The following is a 15,803-nucleotide window of genomic DNA, read 5'->3' on the forward strand; positions in this document are numbered from 1 at the left end:
GGGAGCTTGGTGGTAATGGGGACTGGATCACAGTGGGTCTTAAAGTCAGTCCTGGGCCTTTTCTGTAAGTCATGGGAGGTCCAGAGGTTTCAAGCGACCTTATCAGAGCTGTGGTTCACATCAGTGATTCTCAAAGCATGGTCCCCGGTCAGCAGCATCAGTACCTGAGACCTTGTTAGAAATGCCGGTTCTCAGCCCCACCCAGACCCGCCCAATCAGAAACTCTGGGGGTGGGACCTAAAGAGTTGCTTTAACAGGCCCTCCAGGTGATTCTGATGTGCTGCTTTAGACAATATCCTCCAGAGCTGAAGGAGAGATAGGTGAGGTGGGGTAGTCTGGAGGAGGAGCGCAGTTAGGGGCCATTAGCATCACCAAAATGAGCAAGCAGCAGGCCTGACCTGAGTGGGGTGGAAACACAGATTTGAGCCAACCCCCCACCTTCTAGCTTCATGAATCTGGGCCAGGGGCTTGCCTTTCTGGAGCCTCAGTTTCTGCATCTTCAAAAAGGAGCCACAGCTGGAGAACGGTAGGAGATATGGCCCAAAATGGCCCAGCTTGCCCAGGACCGAGGGGTTTCATGGGACAGGGGACTTTCACTGCTAAAACCAGGAGTGTCTATGGCCGTGGTCAGCAAACTGCGGCTCTCGGGCCACATGCGGCTCTTTGGCCCCTTGAGTGTGGCTCTTCCTAAGCCTTAGGAGTACCCTAATTAAGTTAATAACAATGTACCTACCTATATAGTTTAAGTTTAAAAAATTTGGCTCTCAAAAGAAATTTCAATCGTTGTCCTGTTGACATTTGGCTCTGTTGACTAATGAGTTTGCCGACCACTGGTCTAGGGCAACTGGGATGGTAGGTCACCCTACTCCCTAGGTGGCCTCAGAGCTCAGCTCAGGATGTTTACGGAGGGAATGAGCGGAGGGTGGGGATGCTGAGGGGCCCAAAGCCCATACTTGAGCACTTTAGTGGCAGCTACAATTGCTAGTCCCTCATGCCACCGGTTCCTGGTGCCTGCTGGGTCTGGCAGGAGCCTCGCCCACGTGCTTCTGCTCTTGTCTGGCTGTGGAGACCAGCAGAAAGAAAGACAGGGCCCAGGTCAGTGGCAAGAGCACGAGGTTGTCTCCCCATGGCCATGGTGCTGGCCTGCTCCCTGCCACATGAAACACAATGTGGCTGTCACCTCTCAGGCCCTGCTGATGCCACTGGAGGCTGAAAATACCTGGTGCCCTGGCCTGGGCGCCTGGCTGGCTCCTCTGGGCCAGGAGTTGGGGGATCACTGTGGTGTCTGTTACCCCACTACTCCGGACTCAACAGGGTTCTCACTACTTTAGCCAGGGGCCTGGCAAAGGGAGGGGGAATGGGGGAGGGAGATTCCAGGGCCTGTGACCTCCCACCTTTCCAACAGGTTGGGTTTTTTAAACAGAGGCCTGAGGTATAAATACCAGACAGAAAGGTTGCCCATGGAAGCTTTCTCAGAAAAGTGGGGTGGCTTCTTTCTGAAGAATCCAAGGAACTTCTCATTGTGCTTACTGGCCCACATGCTCATCCATGGACTAATAATGGGGACTGGGATGGATTAGGGCAGGGGTCCTCAAACTACGGCCCGCAGCCCACATGAGGCCCGCCGAAAACATTTATCCGTCCCGCCGGGTGTTTTTGCCGCCGCTGTGTGCATAGGAATTTGTTCATCGTTTTTTTTTTTTAAACTATAGTCCAGCCCTCCAATGGTCTGAGGGACAGTGAACTGGCCCCCTGTTTAAAAAGTTTGAGGGCCCCTGGATTAGGGTGATTTGTTGAGGCCCGAGACCCAGGGCCTTAGGGTGGAGTCGGCTTCCTCCAAACTGATCATGGGGAACTGAGGTCTCTGCCAGGAGAAGGGGAACATGTTGGGAGGGGCCTAATGTCTCTCTCACTCTCTCCCCCTTTCCTGATGAGCCCTGCTTTTTACCTGTTCTGCCACTGGGACACCTTCCACTAGTGTAGGGTGGGCTCATGAGCCCATTTTCTGGAGTTCAAATGAGGCTCCCCATTCCCAACACACACCCATACTGGCCCAGTCACCAGGCCTCTGCAGCCTCCAAGACCTGTGGCCCTGCCCATGTCCACCCCTCTTCCCTGGAAAGCAGCTTCAAACCCAGCAGGAGGTGCTGGCCTCAGGTGTGGAAATGCTGGGTTTGAAGTCAGGCCAGGCCTCAGGAGATTTGAATCCATATTCTGGCACCTTCTTGGCTGAGTGACTTTGGCAAGGAACTGAGCCTCGGTTTTCCCTCTTGTAAAATGGGGGTGATAGTATGTCCCCTGCAGGGCTGCTGTGAGGATTAAACAAAGGATTAAGCCCTAGTTGGTTTGGCTTAGTGGATAGAGCATTGGTCTGCAGACTGAAGGGTTCCGGGTTCGAGTTCCATCAAGGGCACGTACCTCAGGTTGCAAGCTGGATCCCTGGCCCTGGTTGGGGCATGTGTGGGAAACAACCAACTGATGTGTCTCTCTCTCTCTCCCTTCCACTCTCTCTAACAATCAATGGAAAAATATCCTCAGTTGAGGATTAACAAACAAAATTTAAAAAGTGCATGTAAGTTAAGCTAAGCACCCAGTACACTGCACTTAGGAAATGGTTGCTGCTGCAATAACCATGCCTCTTACTGACATCACACAGTAAAGAATAAGAATCTAATAAAAGCCTAGATGGTCCTTGTGCCCTCACTTGACACCCTCACGTCATCACAAGATGGCTGCCCTCACATTGTCACCAGATGGCCGGCAGGGGAGGGTAGTTGTGGGAGATCAGGCCGGCAGGGAAGGGCAGTTGGGGGCGATTGGGCCGGCAGGGGAGCAGGTAGGTGTCAATCAGGCTGGCAGGGGGAGCAGTTAGGGGGTGATCAGGCTGGCAGGCAGAAACAGTTAGGGGCAATCAGGCAGGTGAGCGGTTAGGAGCCAGCAGTCCCGGATTGTGAGAGGAATGTCTGACTGTGGGGATCGGGCCTAACCCATCAGTCGGACATCTCCCGAGGTGTCCCAGATTGGAGAGGGTGCAGGCCGGGCTGAGAGACACCACCGCCCCCCCCCCCCCCCCCGCCCATGAATTTCGTGCACCGGGCCCCTAGTCTATATATATAAAAGCCTAAGCAACTGGTCGCTATGACAGGCACTGACCACCAGGGGGTAGACACTCAACACAGGAGCTGCCTTCTGGTGGTCAGTGTGCTCCCACAGCCAACCTCCCGGCCCTGATCGGCAGGGAGGGACCCCACCCATGCACATATTCGTGCACTGGCCTCTAGTAAATACATAAATGAGGAAACAGGAGCAAAAGGGAGAGGAGGATAGAGAGTACCTGTAGTACTTCTGCCCCTGGCAACTGCTCTGGCTGACAGGTGCCTTATGTGAATAAGGAGCCATGCCTCTTAGTCATATTATCAAGAGGCCAAACCTCCTTGGCCTCTCCACACCGTGTGCTGGGTGTATGGCCCCAATAGCCTGCATGCTCTGCAAGTCGAGGTTAGTTAGGAAGCCTCACTGCCCAGCCCTGGGTCACATTCTACTTTCCATACATCTGGCCCCACCAACCTGAACCCCACGCCCCCACCATGACCACCACCAAGTGCCAAGCAGTCTTGCTGCTGCAGCCTGCCCCCTCCCTGCCTGTCTGTGCCAGGGGCAGTTTGGGGAGGAGAAGCAATGGTAACAGTGGTCCTGCTTGTCATGTGCCTGCCATGTCCCAGGTGATTTCTATGTATTATTTTAAGTCTCCACAACCATCTTGAGAAAAGATGAGGTTTTCCTCATCTGTAAAACCCACTGGAGCTGAAACCGGTTTGGCTCAGTGGATAGAGCGTCAGCCTGCGAACTGAAAGGTTCCGGGTTCGATTTCGGTCAAGGGCATGTACCTGGGTTGCGGGCACATCCCCAGTAGGAGATGTGCAGGAGGCAGCTGATCGATGTTTCTCTCATCGATATTTCTAACTCTCTATCTCTCTCCCTTCCTCTCTGTAAAAAATCAATAAAATATATTTAAAAAAAAAAAACACAACTCACTGGAGAGTTTGGGTTCAAATGCAGTTCTTTCTGGCTTCATAGCCCTCATGCTTTCCACCACACAATGGGGAGAAGACACAAGGCCAGGTCAGGGTCATTCATTAACTCACATGGGACTGGGGCAAGCATCTCCCTTACTGTTCCTCAGTTCCTGCACTTGCAAATCAGGTGTTGCCTAAGGTCAGGATTCTGTTCTCCTGGCACATGACTTCTCGGTGGTCCTCTGCTGCCAGGGGTATAGAGCACAGCCCGGGCAGAATTGTGACACAGGTGACCTCGGTATGTCCCAGTCTCCTCTTGTGAGGCCCTTCCTTGGGCCAGGCTGGTGTCTTGCCACTGCTAGACACCTCTGAACCCGGTCCTCACCCCTCCCAGGCTGCTTTTCCGAATCTCTGAACATTTCTGCTCACAGTCTCAAACAAAAATTTTTCACCCTAGTGTCTCATTTTCCTTGGATTCTGCCATTTTGAGAAGACCTAGGAGGGAAACTAAGATGCTAATCTGAATGAAAGGGTGAGAGTCTAACAGGATCTTAGTTAAATTTATCAGGAGCTTCTAGAAACAGTATCACCCTCAAAAGAGCAACTGGCCAACTTAAGAACTTCATCAGAGCCTCCCTGAGTCCCCTCACCCCCCGCACATTCATTGTGATGGTTGTTCAATTGGCTCTCTCCCAGACTATGCGCTCCCTGGGGGCAAGAACTGGGCCTTGCTCCCAGGCCAGAGGAAGTGCTTGATGGGGCACCGAGGCCTCCTGGGGGGATGACTGAAACTGGGTCTGACCCTGCCTGTGGGACCCACAGCCACTTCCTGAGCTTCTTACCCTCCTTGGCCAGGCATAGGCTATTCCTTGGTAGCTAAAAAGACGCAAGAAGATGGAATGAGGGAAGGAGAGTGTTTAGAAATACCAGGATCATGCGGATTTCTTTTTCCTCAGCCTTTCCAGTGCTGAACCCTCCCCGCACTGTGGCCACAGAAGCTCCCAGGAACCAGTCCACTGTCTTCTGGGCAGGGGAGTGAAGTTGTCAAGGGTAACAAACGGGAAGAGAATGAACATTTACCAAGTTCCTGCTACGCGTGGGCATTGTTTTAGATTTTTGTGCAGACTTTATCTGATTTATACCTGTACCTATTTGGCAGATGAGTGCCGGGAGCCGGTCCATCCTTGCTGTTTCAAGGGACCTGGCATATATGACATACGGTTCTTAATATGTTTGCTCACCTTCTTGGCGCTGTGTTTTAACCAAAGTCACCTCTCCGAGAAAGGTTGAATCCCCAGGTAGGGATTTTCCCCTGAAGTTAGGGAGGGAATAAAACCCCTCAACTAAGTGCCAGGCGGGTAATTAATCCCTTTAACTACGAACAATCATGCTTAAACTACATAATCTTTTCTCCCTGGAATGGAGATAAGAAACGCCCTAACCTTTGTAATAGAGATTGATAGGATTGAATCAACTGGTATAAATACAGTTGTAACAAGACAGAAACACTCAGAACTTAGAACACAGAACTCATGAGACAGAATTCAGAAGACAGAACCTACACAGAGCCTGGAGACAGAAGAACTTCACTGGAGAGAACATGGCAAAAGATCCTGGACTGAACCTGACTGTGGAGATTGGCAGGAGAGCCTGACTAGAACCTGGTGACTGAACCTGGCTGGAGATCTGAAGCAGAACCTCTCTGGAGATCCAGACCAGAACTTGGCTGGAGATCCGGGCTAGAGATCCTGGCTAGGTTGCTGATCAACTGAACACTGTTCCCGTGCCATTCCTTCTTCGCCGACTCCGTCTACGCCTTTGGGGACCCCTGGACCCGCTGGGGCTGGACCCCGGCAGATGAGAAAACTGCGGACCTGAGAGGTGAAACCAGATGAGATAACAAGGCTACTAGATGGAGCCAAGGGGTTGAACCCAGGTCTAGCTTTCAAGTCCATGTGCTACGTGCTTCTGCAGGATGCCTCTAGGTGGCTCCTTGGGATACAGAAGTTGTGGAACTCTGGGAGCTGTGCCTCGTTCCTAGTAGGATCCGGACAAGCAGCCCTGGAGGTCAACTGTGTGCCACTGGGGCCACCCCCACCCAGCGTGTGGGCGTAGGGCCATGTTACACCCTTCTTTTCTGCGTCTACTGAGTGTCCCACAGATTTTTTTCGAGGGATGTTTGGAATCTTGTCGAAGGCCACCAGATGGCGCAGCAGAGGCCATGGGGCCTTGACTCCAGGATCTAAGGCTCCGCAGGTTTTTAGGGATCTTCTAGGACAGGCCAGGATTCTCCTAAGAGGATTCTAAATATAAGGCCCAATCCCAGACAGATGGGTCTGAGATTCTAGATATGGGTTCCGGAAATTTGCCATTGAAAAGTTGTGTTTTCTATTTTTTCTGAATCAGTGAAGTATCATTCACATGGTTCAAAATTTTAAAGTATGAAAAGCTATATAGAGAAGAATCTCCCTTCACTTTCCAGTAGGTATTCACTAATATTAGTTACTTGTGAACCCTCTAGAGATTGCACACATGTATCTAATATATATAATCATCTATATATAAGAGTACATATATAATAATATACTTTTCTCTTTTTTACATGAACGGTTGCATATCTTCTAACTGATTATTATTTTGTCATATTCAATTTCAGAATTATGTCTTAGCATAAATTTTATAAGAAGGAAAAGATGCATTTCAGTCCTCCGTTAATAAGACTGGTTGATATTTTAAGTCAATAAAGTGACCGATCTGAGCCATATTTTATTTTATCACATCCAGGTTAAAAAACAAAAAAAAACAAAAAAACAAACAAAAAAAACACATCCATGCAACAAACGTAAAATGAGTAGATTTTAATTAAAGCAATAAAATAAATATTTATCCTTTTGTTGTCCAGCAAAACAGGCTATCACCAGTAAAAATACTGATAAGCAATAGCTGTTGATTTGATAAGTCTATGGAAATCTCAGCCATGATTCTTACCATGAAAATTCACTTGATTTTTGATAAGCCAATCTCAAATTGAGGTTTTAGGATTGCTTCAGAGTCTGGGTCACCAGGTTTCTGAGCCTTACTTATTTTGTCTTTCTTCAGTGTTAATGATAAACCCTTGCATGGCATCCTTGATTCTTGCTTGCACAAGTTTTCTCCAAAAACTTCCTGTCATGCTGGTCCCAGTCAACTTGCAAGGGACCCCACTCCTTTGACTTAACAGGAGCCGAAATAAAATTATGCTTCTGATGGCGGTGTTGGATTCCTGTTAGATGTCGCTCAGCCTCTTGGCTTTTGGGAGGCTTGGCTCTCATAAGCACCACTTTGGGAGTTGTATGATGCCAAACCACTGGCTATACATTTTCAAGTACCCTTGGGATGGGATGGCACTCTCCCAGTTCCCCAACCACAGCGACCTGTGGAACCTGCTTCTATGATGTGGAAGTCTGGTTGTCTCTAGCAGTGAGAGAGTGTTACATATTATAAGTACATACTATTCAGCACCTATTTCACTTAACAATATAGAGATATTTTCAATTTCAGTCCATAAAGTCTTCCTATTCTTCATTACAGCTATATAGTAGTCCAATGTATAGATGAAACGTATGTTACAAGTTCCCCAATGTTTCCTTTGCTGTTACAAACAAGGCTATAATGTACATATGTCATTTCACACGTGTAATATCTGAGGACAAATTCCTAGAAGTGGAATGGCTAGATCAAATGGTATGTGCATTTTTAATTTTCACAAATATAGCAAAATTGCCCTTGATAAGGGTTGTACAATTTATACTGCTACCAGGAAAGTGTGAGAGTATTTGTTCCTCATCAGCTTCATGATTACAATGCGTTTTCCAACTTTAGGATTTTTGCTAATCTTATAATGTAAAAAAAAAATGGTATTTCAGCATTTCCTTTTTTCTGAGATAATTGGTGGAATTTTTTCTCATGTTTTAAAAATCTATTTCTATTTCCTTTTCTGGGATTTGTCTGGGGAATCTGTCATTTACAAAATGTTCCTCTCCTATAATCTTAGGCAAGACACAAAAACACAAAACCTTAAAGGAAAAGATGGATATATTTTAATCACAAACTTCTAATAAATAATAACATAAAAATGTTAAAAGACAATGGGAAAAATATTTGCAACATGTTTCCCAATGTAACTTGCAGATGAACTTTCAAAGGAAGGGAAAAGGGCAGAGTTCTGATTGCCCACTATATCTCACCATCTTTATAGCTTGCAAGGAAGATATGCTCATGCTACATGATTCCTCAGTAAAGCCCATTGACTTGGGTGTTATCATTTCACAAATAAAGACTCTAGGCCAGTGATGGCGAACCTTTTGAGCTCGGCGTGTCAGCATTTTGAAAAAACCCTAACCTAACTCTGGTGCCGTGTCACATAAAGAAATTTTTTGATATTTGCAACCATAGTAAAACAAAGACTTATATTTTTGATATTTATTGTATATATTTAAATGCCATTTAACAAAGAAAAATCAACCAAAAAAATGAGTTTGCGTGTCACCACTGACACACGTGTCATAGGTTCGCCATCACTGCTCTAGGCTCAGCAAGGTTAAGCAACCTGCCCAAGGTCACACAGCTGGGGAAAGGAGATATTATGTCTCCACTGCACACGGCTGCCTGAACCACGTGGACACCTGAGCTCCCACTCCTGCTCTGGCTTGGGGACTACCCATAGGCCACCTTGGGCAGGTCTCTCCTCTCTCTACCTTAGTCTTCTTGTCTATAAAGTGGCTGGGTTTTTAAGGTCCTTGCTCTAGACTTCTGTGTGTGGGGGAGATGATAGAGGAGGGTAGGGGGGAAAAGGGTGGGGTGGGATTTGTGGGGATGCACTGTGGAGGTGTGTCCATGATAAGGAGGTGGTGAATACAAGTGTGTGTGGTGTGTTTACAGTAAGGCCACTTTTTCAGACTCAGAGCCCCTTGCAGGGATTTCACAGGCTCCTGCAACAAGGTGCTTCCACCCAGAGCTGCCTCTAACCCTAGTCCTGTCAACAAGGCAGGCCCCTGAGTAGAGTGAACATTGAACCACCACCTTGGTTTGTCTCCAGGGCCCTTGTGTTGGGCTCTTCCCCATTTTCCTGAGCTTATCCTACTCAAGTTCTTCCTCAGGCTCTTCTTTCCTCATTTTGAAGAAAAGGCAATGCAATAAGCTCACCCCTTTGAGAGAGGTGCATTCTAACTAGGGCCCAAGGCCCTGTAAGGAGAGGACAGTGCTTAACCCTGAAGGAAGACAGCCATTAGCGGCAGCTGCAGATGATACACTATCGATGCTGGTCCAGGAGGCCTGCCTTGTCAGGAGTCACCTTTCTACCCAGTCAGCCCTGGGGACAATCTGGACAATTGACCTTAGAATGGACTGGAGGGCAGTGAACTATGATGAGACCCATGAGATCCAGCCACACAGCCAAGTGATGTCCCCAGGACCAGGCTGGGGCAGGGACGGGACTAAGAAAATGCCAGCCCCACTTCCATTCTCCCCACAAAGCAATACAAAAGGGGCTCGTTTGCCCAGCATGGACACATAACTCAACTAATGACCAACCACCATTCTCTTAGCAGTGGTCGGCAAACTGTGGCTCGCGAGCCACATGCAGCTCTTTGGCCCCTTGAGTGTGGCTCTTCCACAAAATACCGACTTCTGCGCATGGGCCATGAAGTTTCAATCGCACTGTACATGCGCATCCGCACGTGGTATTTTGTGGAAGAGCCACACTCAAGGGACCAAAGAGCTGCATGTGGCTCGCAAGCCGCAGTTTGCCGACCACTGTCTTAGAGAAAGAGAAAGAGAGGGAGGGAGGGCAGAAGGAAGAAAAGCACTGGATAAACAGACTTTGAAAAGTTAAATCTAAAACAACATAAAACACATGTGATATCTATAAATACAACATAACATTCCTGAGCTTTAAGCAGGCTTAAAAGGTCTTTGCTGTTGGCAGTAGTTTGGGGTTCTGTGCATGTACACATGTGCATGGGGCTCTCAGGAGGGTCCGTGTCTCCTGGGGTATCATGGGGGTAGTGGGAGGGTCTGAGGAAGGCCTACAGGGACCTGCCCCAGGCCCTGTGGCTTTCAGGACAACAAGAGCTGACCCCAGACAGGACCTGACCCTGCATCTGCCTGGAGGCCTTATCCCCCACTCCCATGCTCAAACCAACCTCAAATAGATCACCCCAGCCCAGCCCCAGTCTCTCACAAGAGCTGCTGGGAGCAGCTTTCCCAGGCCTCCCGCCAAGGGCCTGACCCTCAGAGGAGGTGCTGGCAAAGGGTCAATGAGGCCTGGACCCAGGGGAGAGGAGCAGGGGTCAGAAAGAGAGAGGAAAAGGGAGATGCACACTTTGAGAAACCACAGTGGCCTTGGTGGGGTGAGCTCGCCTCTCCACCAGCCTGGGAATGGTGCCCAGGAAAACCCACCCATCCTGGGCTCCTTGCCTTCTCCATGCACCTGAATCCTGTGAGAGGCACTGAGGAAAACAAGGCTCCTCTTCTGCCTTCTAGGAGCCGACCGAACACATTGTGTCACACAGATGTTTAGCATCAGTGCTATGGAAGAGGTTCCTTAAAAGTGAGGGTAATGGCCTTAGCCAGTTCTCAGTGGTTAGAGCAGCCGTGGGCAAACTACGGCCCGCGGGCTGGATCCGGCCCCTTTGAAATGAATAACACTAAAAAAAAAAAAAAAAGACCGTACCCTTTTATGTAATGACTAGGGGCCCGGTGCACGAAATTCGTGCACTGGGTGTGTGTGTGGAGAGGGAGTGTCCCTCAGCCCAGCCTGCCCCCTCTCACATACTGGGAGCACTCAGGCGTTGACCCCCATCACCCTCCAATCACAGGATCGGCCCCTTGCCCAGGTCTGACGCCTCTGACAGAGGCGTCAGGCCTGTGCAGGGGACCCTCATTTCCCCCCATCACTGGTTCTGCCCCCAGCCCAGGCCTGATGCCTCGGCCAGAGGCGTAGACCCCCATCACCCTCCAATCGCCTGATTGGCCCCTTGCCCAGGCCTGACGCCTCCGCCAGAGGTGTCAGGCTTGGACAGGGGACCCCCATCTCCCCCTTATCACTGGCTCTGGCCCCCGCCCAGGCCTGAGGCCTCTGGCCCAGGAATCATGCCTGGGCAGGGGACCCCCATCTCCCTCTGATCGCTTGCTCCACCCCCCGCCCAAGCCTGACGCCTCTGACCCAGGCTTCAGGCCTGGGCAAGGGGACCATCATATCCCTCCAATCCCCGGCTCTGCCCCCCACCCAGGCCTGATGCCTCGGCCAGAGGAGTTGACCCTCATCACCCTCCGATCACCAATCACCGGATCGGCCCCTTGACCAGGCCTGAGGCCTCCGGCAGAGGTGTCAGGCCTGGGCAGGGGACCCCCAGCTCCCCGTGGTTGCAGGCTCCGCCCCTGCCCAGGCCTAACACCTCTGGCCTAGGCGTCCGGCCCGGGCAGCAGGGACCCGCAGCTGCAGTGGCCCCGTGATCGTGGGCTCCGCTTTAGGCCCAGGCAAGGGACCCCTAGCTCCCGGGACTGCCAGCTTCGACCGTGCCCAGCTCCCATTGCTGGCTCCACCCCTACTTCCTGCTATCACTGACCAGGGCAGCAAAGTCGCCTGATTCTCCTTGGCAGGGGGCTTCTTCCTGCTTTCCCTTTCGCCTCCCTGCATTGTGCCTACATATGCAAATTAACCGCCATCTTGTTGGCAGTTAACTTCTGATCTTAGTTGGCAGTTAATTTGCATATAGCCCTGAGTAGCCAATGAAAAGGGTATCGTCGTACGCCAATTACCATTTTTCTCTTTTATTAGATAAGAAGATGTTTACTTTGAATTTATATTAGTTCACACAAACACTCCATCCATGCTTTTGTTCCGGCCCTCCGGTCCAGTTTAAGAACCCATTCTGGCCCTTGAGTCAAAAAGTTTGCCCACCCCTGGGTTAGAGCGTAGGGTCTCTGGTTCGATTCTGGTCAAGGGCACATACTTTGGTTGCAGGCTCAATTCCCGGTCCAGTTGGGGCACATGGGAGGCAACCAATCGATGTGTCTCTCTCACATCGATGTTTCTCTGTCTCTTCCCCTCCCTTCCACTCTCTCTAAAAATCATTGGAAAAAAAATATCCTCGGGTGAGGATTAACAACACCACCAACAAAAAGTGAGGGTAACATAGTGTAAGACCCCATGTAAATCAAGTACAAAACCGGCAACCCTCCTCTGTGGTGTCAGGGCAGTGGTCGTCAGAGCTCAGGGAGGAACACCAAGGGACTCTGGGGGCATGCGCTGGGGCTGGTTACACCGGTGTGCCTGTTTTTGAAATTTAATCTATACGCTGTGATTAGTGTACTTGTATGCACATGTATTTCGTTTTAAAAATAATATATTTTTATTGATCAGAGAGGAAGGAAGAGGAAGAAACATCAATGATGAGAATCATTGATTGGCTGCCTCCTGCACGTCCCCAACTGGGGATCAAGCCCGCAACCCAGGCACATGCCCTTGACCGGAATCGAACCCAGGACCCTTCAGTCCACAGGCTGATGCTCTATCCACTGAGCCAAACCAGCTAGGGCTATGCACATATAATTCAATAAAAAGATGTTTGTTTTTTTAAGGACAGCCTAGATATTTCCTCAGAGGAGCTCGCATTTAACAGGGAAAGAATTGAAACCACTGAATACCTACTAGTTCGAGCATGTCACATATGCAGCTTCAACACTCAATGCAATCCATGTGAGGTCGCTACTGGTGGCCCCTCTCTACACATGAGGAAGCTGAGATCCAGAGGAGTTTAAAACTTCTCTGAGGTTGAGGCTACTAAATGACCAAGTCAGGAGTCACACCCAGGCCCTCACACTTTCTGCTCAGCCTAGCTTCCTCCCCACCTGGTAGGTTTTCAATAAGCCACAGCATTCGGCTTAAAGGAGAGAGAGGGAAGGGCATTCCAGGCAGAGGCACAGCCTGAGCGAAGGCCTGAAGCTCCTTGTTCAGGAAGCTGGGAGAAGCCCCTGTGACTGAAGGGTGAGTTCTACCCGAGACAAAGCTAGCAACTGGCTGAGGGCTCCCTCCCTGCTGCAGTTTTAAAGAATTTGATTTCAATCCTGTAGTCAGCAATGAGCCAATAGAAGTTGTGGGCCAGAGAGTGACCAGTGTGTTGGCTGTTGAAGACCCTATTCTGGGCAAATCCATTGTTGATTTGAACGGTTCCCCTGCCCATTCGCTATCATGGTCCACAAAGGACATCGAAAGGGAATCCCTAGGACAGGTTTGAATCCTCAGAACCTTGGCAAGGCCTTAATATTTTAAAATCTAAAATCTCAATGTTCAGAAATCCTGACTACAAAAAGCCAAACCCACTCAGCATTAACACACCTCTTTTCTTTTACTAGCATTTTACTTTAATATGGGGATGGGGGGACTCTAAAACCCTCATACATTAAAACAAGTTGAACAAACACTCTACACAGATAAAACCTTCACAAAGGTCAACTGAGGTAATCCAGAGCTAAAACTGAATTGTGTAGATTTTCAATGAAGTCTCCGGTAAGCAACAAGAGCCGAAGTCAATTATTTACATACTTGGCGAGCCCTCTGAGAAGCATGCCCCCAGAAGCACCAACCTTTGTTATTTTTATGCTATCCTGAAAGCCTGCACGTTCTTCAGGTAACTGAGCATGTTTCATAGCGTGTGTTCTCTCCCATGTGGTAAAATAAAGCTTTGGTACTATTTATATTAAGATTGCTTATCCTGAAGACTTGACTTTTCCCCAAGAGGAGCTTTGATTCTGCTTTAGAAGTTTCATATAAATTAAAATCTTCATCAAATAGCAATATGAAGGAGGTGACACAGGATACAACATATACAGTCCAGTTACCTCTTTGTATATTTAGAAATGACTCCTTCAAGGTATTTGTACCAGAGAGCTTATTCTGTCCTGCTTAATATTCAGTAGGACATGTTTGAATCCTCAGAAGCTTGGCAAGGCCTTAATATTTTAAAATTATTAACAACTACCTCAAGGGGCAAGTCCAGGTTACTGGTTTATGACAAATTTATGATCATGAAGGAAAACAAGTGTAGTCAGCCATCTTTAAAAATGCCCCAACCACTGCTTCTCAATATAGAAAGACTAAAACTACGTACGTTTATCACACAACAAATCCCATCTCTGTCCCCTGAAGTCCCCCTCGTTTCATTTATGAGAAGGGGATTTAAAAGAAAAAGACTTAAAGAGCACTTTACAGCAGCATTCAGCTTTCCTACGAAATACTCAGCATCTTAAATATTACGTACACGTCTGTTTTTCCTTTTAGTAAGCTAGACCCTGGCTTCAGAGTTGGTGGAACTTGTGGAAGTGGAGGAAAAAACCCATTCGGAACTATTCTAGAAATTGTCTTTTGGCAGAATAGCAGGTATCCAAGTGAAAAACAGGAAGGTCGTTTTATTGCTGTGTTTTGGGTGGTGTTTTTTTCTAAAATTTCAATCATTTCCTGTTCCCCTTCTACATACACCTCAGTCACCACTTCTGGGTGGAGATGGGCAGAGGCTCTGGGCCGGGCTCCTCCAGCTTCTCCACAGCCGCCTTCTTGTTGCTGCAGCAAGGCTTGAAGAGGTGCGTGTCAACGAGGACTTCCCCAAAGCGGCCTTTATACATAATCCCACAACATATTTTCTGTCTTTTCCAGTACGTGAGATCTAAAAAGGAAAAAAAACTGGCGTTCTGCTGGAGCCCAAAGCCACCTCTGTATCTGAGCCATCGTCTGACTGGTTACTGTAACAAGGAGACTGAGCTGGGAGGCACTTGAGGTGGTACTGTGAGCGTCAGAATTATGATGTGTAAATTTCTTCTGTAGTTTGCTTTTTATCCTGTTTCCAGATAGAGTTTTCACTTTCTTTGGTTTCAGCGTAGTCTTCAGGCTGGGTCCTGCCCTTGCATCTACCACGTGACTCCATTTTTTTTTTTGGATCCTGCTGGCAATTTTTTTCCATCTTTTCACAAGCAGGACACAGGCATTACAGATGTCTCCTGAACGTATCTCATGCAACCCAAAACAGCTCTGGAAATCCTTCTCATAGCATTTACTGTCTGTGAATTGAGAACTTGAGGACTTAGCTCTGCAAATACAGCAGCTTCCTATACTTTGGTACATCTTTGGCTTGTGAAAACCAAACATCTTTTCTTCTAGGCAATAGTCTTCCCAGAACAGCGGTTCCACGCACAGTAATGTTCCTGAGGTGGGGAGTGCACGCGAGGCCAGCCCCCCCGCCGCCACTCGCTCCCTCCTCCTCAACTGCCCTGTCTAGAAAGAGTGTCTCCTGCAGTTCTCTCTAAATTTCTTTATGTGCTATCATATTGTGTATTTCCTCCTGCCACTTTTTTTTAATTCAACCTTACATTTTCGGGTTAATGCATATGGATACATGTGGCTCTAGTTCATTGATTTCGGTTGCTATGTAGTATTCCATAGCTGAACTTGACCACAGTTCAGCCCTTCTCCTGTTGGTGGACATTTTTATTACTACGAAGTTGCCACACTGTACGTTCCGGTTCTTGTCTCACTGTGCCATGTGAGACAACTTCTCTAAGGTGTATACTCAGAAGTGGAATTCGTAGGCCCAAGGGTATGAACATCTTCAGCTTCCTAGATATTGCTAAATTGCTTTCTCAAATTGCTCTTATTAATTTAAGCTCACACTAAGCAGTTGAGCATGTCATTAACACCCTAGTATGAATCAGCAAGTTCAACCACTTTCCTTTGGTCTGCCATCTGGGAGCTGA

At 48.5% G+C, this 15,803-nt stretch overlaps 1 pseudogene; it reads right to left on the reverse strand.

Annotated features, from left to right (window-relative positions):
• Positions 1-13,330: 13,330 nt before the first annotated feature.
• Positions 13,331-15,320, reverse strand: LOC132235818 (SIN3-HDAC complex-associated factor-like; annotated as a pseudogene).
• Between the last annotated feature and the right edge of the window lie 483 nt (positions 15,321-15,803).

This window comes from Myotis daubentonii, chromosome 1, assembly GCF_963259705.1.
Source record: "Myotis daubentonii chromosome 1, mMyoDau2.1, whole genome shotgun sequence".
Lineage (NCBI taxonomy): Eukaryota > Metazoa > Chordata > Mammalia > Chiroptera > Vespertilionidae > Myotis > Myotis daubentonii.